This window comes from Bufo gargarizans, chromosome 9, assembly GCF_014858855.1.
Source record: "Bufo gargarizans isolate SCDJY-AF-19 chromosome 9, ASM1485885v1, whole genome shotgun sequence".
NCBI classification, from domain to species: Eukaryota; Metazoa; Chordata; class Amphibia; order Anura; family Bufonidae; genus Bufo; species Bufo gargarizans.
Genome location: NC_058088.1, coordinates 185,754,444 through 185,767,307, shown reverse-complemented (window position 1 = coordinate 185,767,307; position 12,864 = coordinate 185,754,444). Strand labels below are relative to the sequence as shown.

General features: G+C 49.8%; 1 pseudogene; it reads right to left on the bottom strand.

Annotated features, from left to right (window-relative positions):
* Positions 1 to 5,777: 5,777 nt before the first annotated feature.
* The window catches only part of LOC122919859, a 7,343-nt pseudogene continuing 256 nt past the window's right edge, over positions 5,778 to 12,864 (bottom strand).

Below are 12,864 nucleotides of genomic sequence, written 5' to 3'. Positions count from 1 at the left end.
TCACGGGAGGCAACCATTTCCAAGGAGTCTGTCACCGGGAAAGTCACCGATAAACCAGGCACAAGCTCACCTGAATGTAAAGACACCTTTCACTTAGCGTCTAGGTGGTTCACTCTGGAGGAAAAAAAATAAGACTTAATTCATATGCAAATGAGGAGTTCAGCGCACTGAGGGCGGGCCTACGACGCGGTGCACCCTTGCTCCTCCTACTTCTTTTGCCAAACTGTCTCCTTCTTGATTGACAAGGCCAGGTTCCTGCATGGTCCTGTTAATCAAGTAGGAGGGGCTGGCATTGGAAGCAGGAGGAGCAAGGGTGCACAGAGTATCTTAGCCCCGCCCTTGGTGCACTTAGCTCATTTGTATATGGATTTAAACGTAAACCTAGTTTTACCGTGGGGGTACGATGTGCTGCAGATTTGCATCCAGTAAACCTCACCCAGTATCCGCAGCGTCCGTCAACCTCTGGAAGCAGAATGTCAGTTACTGCTGCGGATTTCACCCATTGCAATGCAGAAGGTGGAATCCCCAGAAAATGTCCTGTCCGTGTCACTGTACATTGAAGAGGTATTCCCATCCACAGTAAATACCAAAAATGCCCCCTATGCCAAGGACAAGGGTCCACCAACCCCCTCGAGGTGACGTGGCTGCCCCATCCAGGCGCTAACAGATAAATCGGTGGCTGCACATGCACACAGCTCTCAGGGTAGTTACCGAAACAGCAGAGCAAGGGAATACCTCTTTAAAGGGATTGTCCATAATTTCTATATCCCCTGCCACCATCCAGCGGTACCTGTGGAGAGAGCGCCCGGTCGTGGACGGGGGGTCACATGCACCATTACAGCCAATGACGGACCCCAGCAGTGACGTGTCTCCTAACGCCATGTGACCCCGCTTGAGACCAGTTATTGGCTGCAGGGGTGCAAGTGACCCCCGTCTGTGCAGACAGGAGCCAGAAGTCCAGTAAAGACAACCCTGGAGCGGAGGGGCTCCACTGGGTGGAAGAGGGGCTTAAAAGAAAACGTAATCCTGGACAACCCCTTTAAGGGACTGGATTAGGACCATTAACTTAAAGGGGTATTCCGGTTGTTAGAAGTTACTGCTGATTCAGAAGATAGGGGATAACTATTAAATTGGTGGCTGCCCCCACCAATGACAAAAACGGGGTCCCCGTACCCTCTGCAGTGAAAGGCGCGTCCGTAAGCACATGCATGCTGCAGCTCCATTCGTTTCTACAGAAATTCTGGATAGGTGAGTACAGCGCTCACCTATCTCCGGAACTCCCATAGAAATGAATGAAGCGGCCACGTGCAATCGGAGGGGAAAGGGTCTCAGTGGCAGGACCCCCACCAATCCTATCCTGAGGACAGGCGATAACTTCTAACAACCAGAATACCCCTTTAGCTCTGCTCACAAAACCAAAGCAATTATCCCGCAGAGGGTTCGTTCCAATAACTGCCCAGCATATACCAGCTAATAGTTACAGTCACTGACAGTAGTTCCCGCCATGCCCGCACATACATATCCATAGCGGTAAAGATCCTAACCAAAGAGCAGGACCTCTGCTGTCTGCAAAGAATGGAGTATAATTCATAAAGCTGGAGCCACAGCGGAGTACCCAGACTGATCACACACAGCGCGATATGAAGCCCCTTACCTGGTGCTTGTGACAACGGTGGAGCGTCTCTTCTGTCAGGACCGCGGAGGGCGTCACGTAAAACATCATGTGACACGAGTATGCCGGCGGCAGACAATGATGCAGGAAGACATATTGCAGTGTGACTGAAGGGGAACTCCAGCCACGTCTTATATTTAACAAGTCAAAGTGATGTCAGGCATCAGTGACGGCGACTCCCCATAGATACCGTAAAGGGGTTTTCTGAGTCCTCAGTATCTGATCGGTGGGGGTCCGAGACCCAGGACCCCCACCGATCAGATGTTTGAGATAAGCTGTCAATCACTTCAAAGCCCAGAATGAGCAGAAATGTAAAATGTACAAAATACAAGTTTTACAATTTTTTTCCCCCCATAAAACTATACATCAATCTGCTCAGCTCCCTCTGCCTGCAGATCATACAGTTCTGTTCAAAATAATAGCAGTCAGACATCACTTACCTGATCATATTTCTACATGGCAAATAATTTACTAGCAGGTGTAGTGGCGTAATAGAAACCCAACAGACATGACATGCATGCTGCTGATTCTGTGTAATTCAATCACTTGTTCAAAATAATAGCAGTGTGGAGTTCAATGAGTGAGGTCATTCATTCTTTGAAAAACAAGTGGCAATTATTGCCCTTATTTAAGGAAGGAAGGCAGCACATGTTGTACATGCCGGTTACAGTGCATTTCTCTCTGAAATTCTTAGGAAAATGGGTCCTTCCAGACATTGTTCAGAACAGCGTACCTTGATCAAAAAGTTGATTGGAGAGGGGAAAACATATAAAGAAGTGCAGAAAATGATAGGCTGCTCAGTTAAAATGATCGCAAATGCTTTAAAATGGCCACCAAATCCTGAAAGACGTGGAAGAAAGTGAAAAACTACCATTCGAATGGATAGAAGAATAGCCAAAATGGCAAGGACTCGGCCAACAATCAGCTCCAGGAAGATGAAAGAAGGTGTAAAGTTCCCTGTGAGTCCTGTTACACTGAGCAGACGCCGATGTGAGGCCGAGCGATCTGCAGGAAGCCCCCGCAAAGTCCCACTGCTGGAAGAAGACATGGGCTGAAGAGCTTACAATCTGCCAAAGAGCCCATTGACGGCCTAAAGAGACGTTCTGTGGACTGATGGAAGTGAGATGGTTCTTTTTGGGTCTAGTGGCCGGAGACAGTTTGTCAGACGACCCCCAAACACTGAATTCCAGCCACAGTACACGGTGAAGACAGTAAAGCATGGTGGACAAGCATCATGATATCGGGAGGTCTCTCATACTGCGGTGTTGGGCCTATTTATCGCAGATCAGGGATCATGGATCAGTCTGAATCCATCAGAATACTGGAAGAGGTCCTGCTGTCTTATGCTGGAGAGGAAATGCCCTTGAAATGGGTGTCCCAACAAGACACCGACCCCAAACACACCAGGAAACGGGCGACATCTCGGCTCCAGACCAACAAGACTGACGTCATGGAGCGGCCGGCCCGATCCCCGGATCTTAATCCAATAGAAAACTTCTGGGGCGACATCAAAAATGACGTTTCTGAGGCAAAACCAAGAAATATAGAAGAACAGTGGAATGTGGTCTGATCCTCCGGGGCTGGAGAACCTGGTCACAGGGGCAGAAGGTGGTGACTCTGAGCGGCCCAGACGTCCAGCAGGTCTCAGAGACAGCGGTCATACAACTGAGTATTAGTGACGGGATTCAGAGGAAAGGAAATCTTCAGACATTTCTCAGTTTATAGAGTGAATGAGTTTGTAAAGAAGAAGACAAACACTGCTATTTTTTTGAACAGTCTAATATTCACTTTTCTTCAATTTTTTTTAGAGGAACAACACAAATTTGATATATTTTTCTTCAGGTTAAGATTTGGAACAGAATGGGTCGTGTTCCCAATGCATCTGTGTGGCTGGAAATAGAAGCTATTAGAAGGATTTGGAGCTTTATTCCCTTTTTTAAACACACTGCTATTATTTTGAACACAACTGTACATCATGTTCAACATGACAGGTCCCCTTTAAGAGCAGGAGCTGCGGAGCTCTACACAGCACCCAGGCCCCTCTGTAGCACAGAGGAGAATTCTCCGACAGCCGCCTTATACAACACTGATAGGGGCTGCATGACCAGAAACAGCGCCCCTCTTCCTCAGTGTCCGTGTCTGGTATGGCAGCTCAGCCCCATTCACTCATACGTGCGATACCAGAGACGGCACACGGTTCAGATCAGATGGTACGAGCAGAACAGACATTCAGGACTTTTATGAAAAAAATCAAATAAATCGCATAAAAAAAACAAAAACAAAAAAAAACAAAGCCGTTTAGCACAGATCCGTCGCCTCTCCTGACAGGTCTGAGGCAGATTTTCTTATAACCCTGCATTGTGCCATCCCTCTGTCATTCCTCCTGGAAATGTAAATGGCGCTGTGCTGTACAGTGGGTGGCAGGGACAGACCAAACGGGGGCGTTGCAGACCCTTTGTTCTCAGGATTGATCATGGGGGTCCCAGAGGTTGGACCCCCACCCATCGCAAAGTGAAGGTTGATCCTAGCAATGAAGAGAAGGGGGGGGGGGGGGTTGCACTCTTTTACTAACCACAGCTACAGACATTCCTCTGCCGTCCTGTATTGAGGACCAGCACAGAGAGGCTCCATTGTTTTTGAGGGTACACACACACACACACACTAGTTTAAGTGCATCTGTCAGCAGTTTTGCACCTATGACACTGGCTGACCTGTTACATGTGCGCTTGGCAGCTGAACATGGGAACATGGTCCCATGTTCATATGTGCCCGCAGTGCTGAAAAAAAAAAAAAAAGATATTTTAATATATGCAAATGAGCCTCTAGGAGCAACAGGGGCGTTACCATTACACCGAGAGGCTCTGCTCTCTCTACAATTGCCGCTCCATCCCCACCGATTGGCAGGGCCAAGCAGGATGATGTTTATACTGCCTGGTCCTGTCATAGCACAGAGGGCACCAAGGTTGCAGAGAGAGAGAGCAGAGCCTCTAGGTGCAATAGTAACGCCCCAGTTGCTCCTAGAGGCTCATTTGCATATATTAAAACCTCATTTTTCTCAGCATTGGGGGCACATATGAACATGGGGCGAACACAGATGTCTATAGCTGCCAAGCGCACATGTAACAGGTCAGCCAGTGTCATAGGGACAAAACTGCTGACAGATGCCCTTTAAGCAGGTTTTCCAGGTCTTCTATATTGATGATCTATCTTCAGGTTAATACCTGATTTTTGGGCACTCCTACTGATACCGATCAGCATTCCGAAGAGACTGAGGCCTCCTCCTAGGCCAGTGACATCACGCTCACCGGTCACCTGGCCAAGTGAATGGGGCTGAGCTGCAATACCAAGCACAACCACTACACAATGGATGGCGCTGTGCTTGGTGAGCTGTGAGGATGCCGCAACCTCTTCAAACAGCTGATCAATGTGGGTACCGGCAGTTGAACCCCTTGCCGATCAGATATTGACCTATCCCTGTGATGGCTAACCTCCGGCACTCCAGCTGTGGTTAAACTACAACTCCCAAGATGCACACTTGCTTGGCTGTTCTCAGAACTCCATAGAAATGAATGGAGCATGCTGGGAGTCGTGGTTTCAGCACAGCTGGAGTGTCGGAGGTTAGCCATCACTGAGTCCTACCCTGAGGATAGCTCATCAATATAGAAGACCTATGACAAAGGAGACCATGGCTGGTTAGTATAGCATCTCCGTGGCCTCTAGTGAGGGCTTCATCTGTCCAAATATTAGACATCCCAGAGACATTGTAGGCCTTGGCACCTGCTCATTATGGGCAATTCAAGGCTTTTTCTTTAAAGGGGTCTCCTACTATCCATAGGATAGGTGATGTTAGGTTGGTGGGGGTCCAGGCAGTGGATTCAGTGTCATCCATGCTGGGCCAGGGCTGACCATTGAGCATGGAGGACTCAGGACCCCCTCACCCATCCAACACCCGTGGAGACAGGTGATCACGCCCCATGTTTTTCCGCCATAAATGAACAACATGACACTTCAATTCTTCCGTAGAAGATTTTTTTTCACTTTTTTTTTTCTTTAACTTTCTTAATAAGAAAAAAGTTATTCCTAGGTGATTGGAACGTCCTCTTGATAAGATACAAACCAAAAAAAAAAACAAAAAAAAACTTCAGGAAGATACAAAAGTGGATAGCTCCACCGGCTGAGTCATTTTCATCTCTGCACCCCCGTGAAAGGTGTCGACACAGGTCAGGGCGCCTCCTGCAGGAGCCAGCGACTCCCGTCGTCCCGCTGCAAGCCTCGAGAGCAAAGTCTGGAAGGGTTTCGAGGAAGGAAAAAAAAGGGGGGCATTGGGGGCTGTCAATATTCGCTGTAACATGCAGCTATACAAGTCCTCCGTAGGCTAGTAGGAAAGGTACGCTTACAGAAAAAGAGCATCATTCAGGTGGAGATCACAACGTGAGCATGATAAAAACTCGTTGGGAGGAGGGGGCTCGGGAGTGAAGAGGAAAGGCAAGCAGAGACAGGATGGAGATGGGAGAATATGGATGAGCCAGAGCTGGATATCAGCTGTGGTCGGGGGAAGGATCCCTACGCAGGGCGCTCTTCTTCACCGTGTCTAGATATTCCTGCTGTGACACTGCTAAAACGGAGGCCAGGATCTCGTCGTCGTCCCAGTCGTTCAGACCTGAGGGCACAGAGGGGAGGGGGGGGTGTTAGAAGACGGCGGCGGAGACCTCGAGACGCGCTCGATGAGGCGGCACACTCACCAAATGCTGTGGGAGACATGTGTTGCATAAGTGCTCTACACTCCAGGGCTGGGTACAAAGACACAAGGGGTGAGGTGGCGCAGTCGGCACCAGTACATGGCTGGTTGCTTGGGCCTAGGCGGAGAACAGACTTGGTGAGAGCATGTGCCCGACAACCAACCCATCAAGTGACACTTCCTACTGCGTTAGACAGCGGGCAGGGCGCCAGCCATTCTCTCCCTCTTACTCAGCCAGTCCAAGGGGCTGCCGGATAGTGGCACTGCACCCCCCCGGGGTGTAGTCTGCCCACCAAGCATACAGGGGGGCGACTGTCAGAACTTGTGACCCTGTACGTTTCGCTTAGCGAACATGCAGCTATTCTGGTTAAAAGTATTTATTTTTTTAACCAAACCCTTTAAGACCGGGCCCATTTTTATTTTTGCCTTTTAGATTTTTCCTCCCCACATTCCAAGAGCCTTAACTTTTTAAAGTTTTATTTTGCGGGACCAAGCTGTATTTTTTTTTATGGCGGCACCGTTTAATTGACCATAATAATGAATAAAAATAATTTGTGAAATAAAAATAAATAAATAAAAAATTCCACAGCTGAATTTTCTGTCACTTCCTCCGTCCCCGGCCTGGTCCGTCCACAGAGCTGTAGGAGGACTTGTTTTTTTGTTGGACCTGTAGTTTTTATTGGCATCATTTTGGGGCTACGTATCAATTTTTGATCGCTGTCATTCTATCGTTTGGGGGACCAGGTGACAAGAAAACGCAGGCATACCCGTTATGTTTATTTTTTTATCTAAATAAAAGGGAGGATGGGGGTGATTTGAATTATATATTTATTTATGTTTGCTCCTTTCCGCCCCCTTATGGGGCTATAAGCTGCAATTTTCTGATAGAAAACTATTATGGGCGATGACATTTTCCCTGCCTGCCTCTGAAGCTGTGCCTCACGCAAGGCTTTACAGGAAGCATCCTCAAACTGCGGCCCTCCAGATGTTGCAAAACTACAACTCCCAGCATGCCCGAACAGCCTACAGGTATCAGCCTACAGCAGGGCATTGTGGGAGTTGTAGTTTTACAACAGCTGGAGGGCCGCAGTTTGAGGATGCCTGCTTTACAGGAAGCTTACCATGACGGCCCCGAGAATCTTCAGGAGGCCACAGGCTGTCATGGTGACCAATCGGAGCCCCGCAATTTTACTAAGAGGCCTGCGATCGGAAGGTAGAAGGAGCCCCCTCTGCCTAACCTCACAGATGCAGCAATCGCTACTGACTGTGGGTTAAATGAGCACTTTCGGTGTCATCGCCGATCTCGGTGATTGCGGCCAGGTGCCGGTGTATTATAGAGCCAGCACCTGCCAGCTCAGGGCAGCAGCCTGCTCTATATAAGCCCTTGCGCATAATGCTGTACATGTATGGCATTATACTTTAAGGGGTTAACCAGTTGCCAGCCCGTTTGCCAAACTGCAGGACCTAACCTATGCACCAGTGACTTGTCAGGATTAGGTTATTGTTCCACCTGGAGGGATTTACCTGCAGTGTACTATATGCAAGGATGTGGTGAAACTACCACTCCCAGCATGCCCCGACTCCCAGCACTCCCACACAGCCTCATGGCAATCTCAGAAAGTCCTGTATAAAGTCTGTAGATCGCTAAAACAAAGAACCCATTTCTACATCTACAGCGACAGAGGGCTGGAATTACCTGGCGCACACGGGGAAGGGGGCTTAGCTAAAACTAGAGTGGTCCCTGGGGAAGACGGCTTGGCTGGCTGCTCTGCGTGGGCGTCGGGGTGCTCAGGGGAGCCTGCAGTGCTGCGCTGTCTTGGTGAACGACTGCTCCATTCCTCGGGTCCACTTGAGGAGGCGGCGGTGGCAGAACTGCAGGTTGCACTGGCCTTCCGGGGCTGCAAGGAGGAAGAAAGGCCGTTATTTTTAGAACAAGGAACCACGGAGTGAAGACGTTATCAGGAGCAGGGCGGAAACGAGAAGAGGCAGAAGACAACAAAGGAGAAGCAGAGGAAAGCTGGCCGCACACATTAAAGGGGCTCTCTATCCACAGGATAAGGAATAAGTGTCTGATTGGCTGGGGTCCTACCACAGGGGCCCACGACGATCGCTAGAAGGAGGGGCCCTTGCTCCCCGTTGGAATGGAGCGGCAGCATGCGTGTCCAACACTCCTTTCAACTCTATGGGACTGCCGGAGATAGCCGAGTACACGCGCTTTGCCATCCCCCGCGGCCCCATAGAACGGCAGTGTGCACGAGTGACCGCCGCTCCATTACAAAGGGGAACAACGGATCGCAATTGGCAGGAGCCCCAGCGATCGGACCCAGTCCAATCAGACACTTGCACCTTATGCTGTGGATACAGGATACGTTGTTTTCATGGGATAGCCCCTTTAAGGTTGGCCAAACCCACTGATTTCAGCAGGACCGGCTGACCCTGACAGAGGCTTCCTCCCCATTCAGAACACATTTCCACTACGGACAGGCTATGACTAGTTAAGTCCGTTATAAAAATTGAATGGCTCAGGATGCACCAGAGTCTTTCCCCCATGCTTTGCACTGCAGCCCTGCTCATTTAGATTAGATGATGTACAAGTCAGTGCACGGAGAGCAGATTTCATTATTGGATTATGTGACTATAAACTAGGGCTGCACGATATGGGAATTTTGTGCGATGGCGATTAGGGCCCTAAAAATTGTGATAACGCTATGCGATGCAACATTTTAGGGGAATTGTGCTAGAGGTCTATGTGCTTGGATTTTCAAGGCAAAATCACACAAATTACTGATAATGCTGAAATGTAGTTCGGCTCAACTCAAGAACTGAAATGCAGTGTTTTTCAAACTAAAACATCTTTTACTAAAGTAACTGATTTGCATCACTGCAAAAGTACAAAACACCAAACTTGCCATTTTCCTAATATCGCTGCACAGAACAGACACAGACAATAGAACAGACCTAAGAACGTGTTCAGTAAAATAGGATTTTCCGAACACTGAACAAACAGGAACTATTTAAAGAACACCATAGTCAGCAGCAGCAATATAAGGTAATATAGCGTATTTTTCGCCCTATAAGACGCACCTAGTTTTTTGTGGAGTAAAATAAGGAAAATAAAATTGGTACCAAAAGGTGTGCTTTTGGTGGGTTTGGAACTAATGATAGTCTGCGGATGGCACTGTTATTGGGGGGGGGGGATCTCTGGATGGCACTGTTATGGGGGGGGATCTCTGGATGGCACTGTTATGGGGGGGGGATCTCTGGATGGCACTGTTATGAGGGGGGGGGATCTCTGGATGGCACTGTTATGAGGGGGGGGATCTCTGGATGGCACTGTTATGAGGGGGGGGATCTCTGGATGGCACTGTTATGGGGGGGGATCTCTGGATGGCACTGTTATATGGGGGGAGATCTCTGGATGGCACTGTTATGAGGGGGGGGGATCTCTGGATGGCACTGTTATGAGGGGGGGGGGATCTCTGGATGGCACTGTTATGAGGGGGGGGGGATCTCTGGATGGCACTGTTATGAGGGGGGGGGATCTCTGGATGGCACTGTTATGAGGGGGGGATCTCTGGATGGCACTGTTATGAGGGGGGGGATCTCTGGATGGCACTGTTATGGGGGGGAGGGATCTCTGGATGGCACTGTTATGGGGGGGGAGGGATCTCTGGATGGCACTGTTATGGGGGGGGGATCTCTGGATGGCACTGTTATGGGGGGGGATCTCTGGATGGCACTGTTATGGGGGGGATCTCTGGATGGCACTGTTATGGGGGGGGATCTCTGGATGGCACTGTTATGGGGGGGGATCTCTGGATGGCACTGTTATGGGGGGGGATCTCTGGATGCCACTGTTATGGGGGAGATCTCTGGATGCCACTGTTATGGGGGAGATCTCTGGATGGCACTGTTATGGGGGGGGGATCTCTGGATGACACATATATAGCATCTTATGCTGTGTGCTATCCACAGACCCCCCCCCCCGTAACAGTGTCCCTGCAGTGTGAATGACCCCCAATACACGGGCTGGGGGCCGGCATCTGGATTAGGAATGACAGCCGGGACCGGTGCAGTCCATGTATTCTAATGCACTGGCCCCGCTCACTGTTGTATAATCTTATCTAACCTGCATTGTTAAAATATAATAATCATGTGTAATCCAGCTGCATTACTTACAACTAAATTCCGCAGCAGAGAGGAGGCAGGCCGGGAGGGCGGCGCATCACCCACTATGTCACGCGCCCGTGACGCCTTTTTAACAATGCAGGTTAGATAAGATTATACAACAGTGAGCGGGGCCGGTGCATTAGAATACAGGGACTGCACCGGTCCCCCGTCATTCCTAATCCAGATGCCGGCCCCCAGCCCCCTCTGTTGATACACCCCACCCACCGCGCTGTGCATCATTGTAGGTAATCGCAGCAATTTTGGGTCGGCCAAATCGCCATATCACAATTGTCGAGCATAAAAATATTATCTGGTAGTCACCAGCCGTATTGGGGAAGGGGGGTGCAGATCGGCTCTTACCTGGTCCCGGAGAAGCCGCACATGACTGCAGTCAACAGAAATAAGATGCAGCAAGACGACTGGAAGCAGACAGGAAATCGAGAGCACGCAGCGTGTAATGTTACCTGTCCTGGCTTGTTTCTCTTGGTCCCGTAACCACTGCAGGTAGGATTCCCGTGCCACTTGTTCCTCAATCGCCTCATTCGTGGCCTCCCAGTCCGTGGCCCTCTTTTGTCTTCTAACATCTGTTGCTCAATCCAGGATTCCTCTGAGGTCCGGATGGCATTCTTCATCAGGGACTGATCTGCGTACTGAACACAAAATCCACCTTGACCCTTAAGACACGGACCACTTACATTCATAGGGCTCTAACGCCGGCCATATAGAGTAGATCTACGCTGTTCGACCCAGGCCAACCATCTATTTTGTATGGGGACCTCCTGGCTCTACCAATACGCTGATGTCAGGGGAGAGAAGGATCGGGTATGTTTGGATTCCAACTGCGCAATCCTTTCCTTCCAACAGACCTCACCTCATGCAATGTGTACCTCCTACTCCCCTAACTAAGTGGTGACGACCGATCCCAGCAATGCACGGTTTTCTAAGGCTACTTTCACACTCGCGTTTGGTGCGGATCTGTCATGGATCTGCAGACAGATCTGCACCAAAAATACAACCGCATGCATCCGTTCAGAACGGATCCGTTTGTTATCTGTAACATAGCCAAAACGGGTCCGTCTTGAACACCATAGAAAGTCAATGGGGGACTGATCCGTTTTCTATTGTGCCAGATGTGTCGTTTGCCTCCGCATCGTCAGGCGGACACCAAAACGCTGCAAGCAGCCTCCAGAGCGGAATGGAGGCGGAACGGAGGCAAACTGATGCATTCTGAGCGGACCTTATCCATTCAGAATGCATTAGGGCAAAACTGATCCGTTTTCAACCGCTTGTGGGATCCCTGAACGGATCTCGCAAACGGAAAGCCAAAACGCCAGTGTAAAAGTAGCCTAACTCACCCCAGGTTTGAAAGATGGTAGGCCCAGGCCTACTCCTATTGTGGCCTTGTTGGGGTTGACCACGGAGTTGTAGTGGATGTTTCGATGGTAGCTCACTCTGATTGGCTCGTCTTCATTCTGCTGGATCCCGTGGAATGTATTGATTGGTTCTGGAAAACAGAAAGCAAAGAGCTGAATGGAAGAGAAAAGCTCTACGTGGCCTAAAGCTACAAATCCATGGCAGGCCAAGGATAGCCTAAAGCATACCACGTCCCACTGGCGACACTACAAGAACCGATTCGTCCATCATAATGAGTTCTTCACCTGCGAGGGGTTGTCCCTGCCGCTTGATTAACGGGGCGGACGTCTCGCTCAAGTAGTGACACGAGGTGGAGCCTCTATTTCCTTTACTGAAGCAGCACTGTTCATGCGCCGCTACCCAGAACTGTCAGCACGTGCAGTCGATGCCCCGATAGCAGAAGTAGAGGTCCTGTACTTGTGCCGCTACTCAGATTGCCTGGGGCAAACGAGACGCCCGGCCATGTCAATCAAATGGCGGAGGACAGTCCGGCTCATTATGATGAATGAATCGATTTACACAAATGTAGAACTAATACTCCCATCATGCCCCGATAGCCAGCAACTGTGGAGCATGTTGGGGTTTGTCTCGGACTAAAGATACACAGCGGCCATCTAAGACGGCAGAAGAATCATTGGACGTGCAGCTGAAGAGGAGGGCCCCGGTACTCGGTTGGCTCCCTGTGATTTTTGGGGTTATTTAGGGCCCCCAGACACATTAGGTGATTGCCAGTTTCGGCAGGGCCAGACAACTAATGTGCATGAGGGCCTCCAGCATAGCCGAGGCTCCTACCAGTGTCCTCCTCTCTCTTGCCACTGAAAGCACATGCATGCTCCGCCAAATCAAGCATGCATGTGTGCGAGGGAGTCTA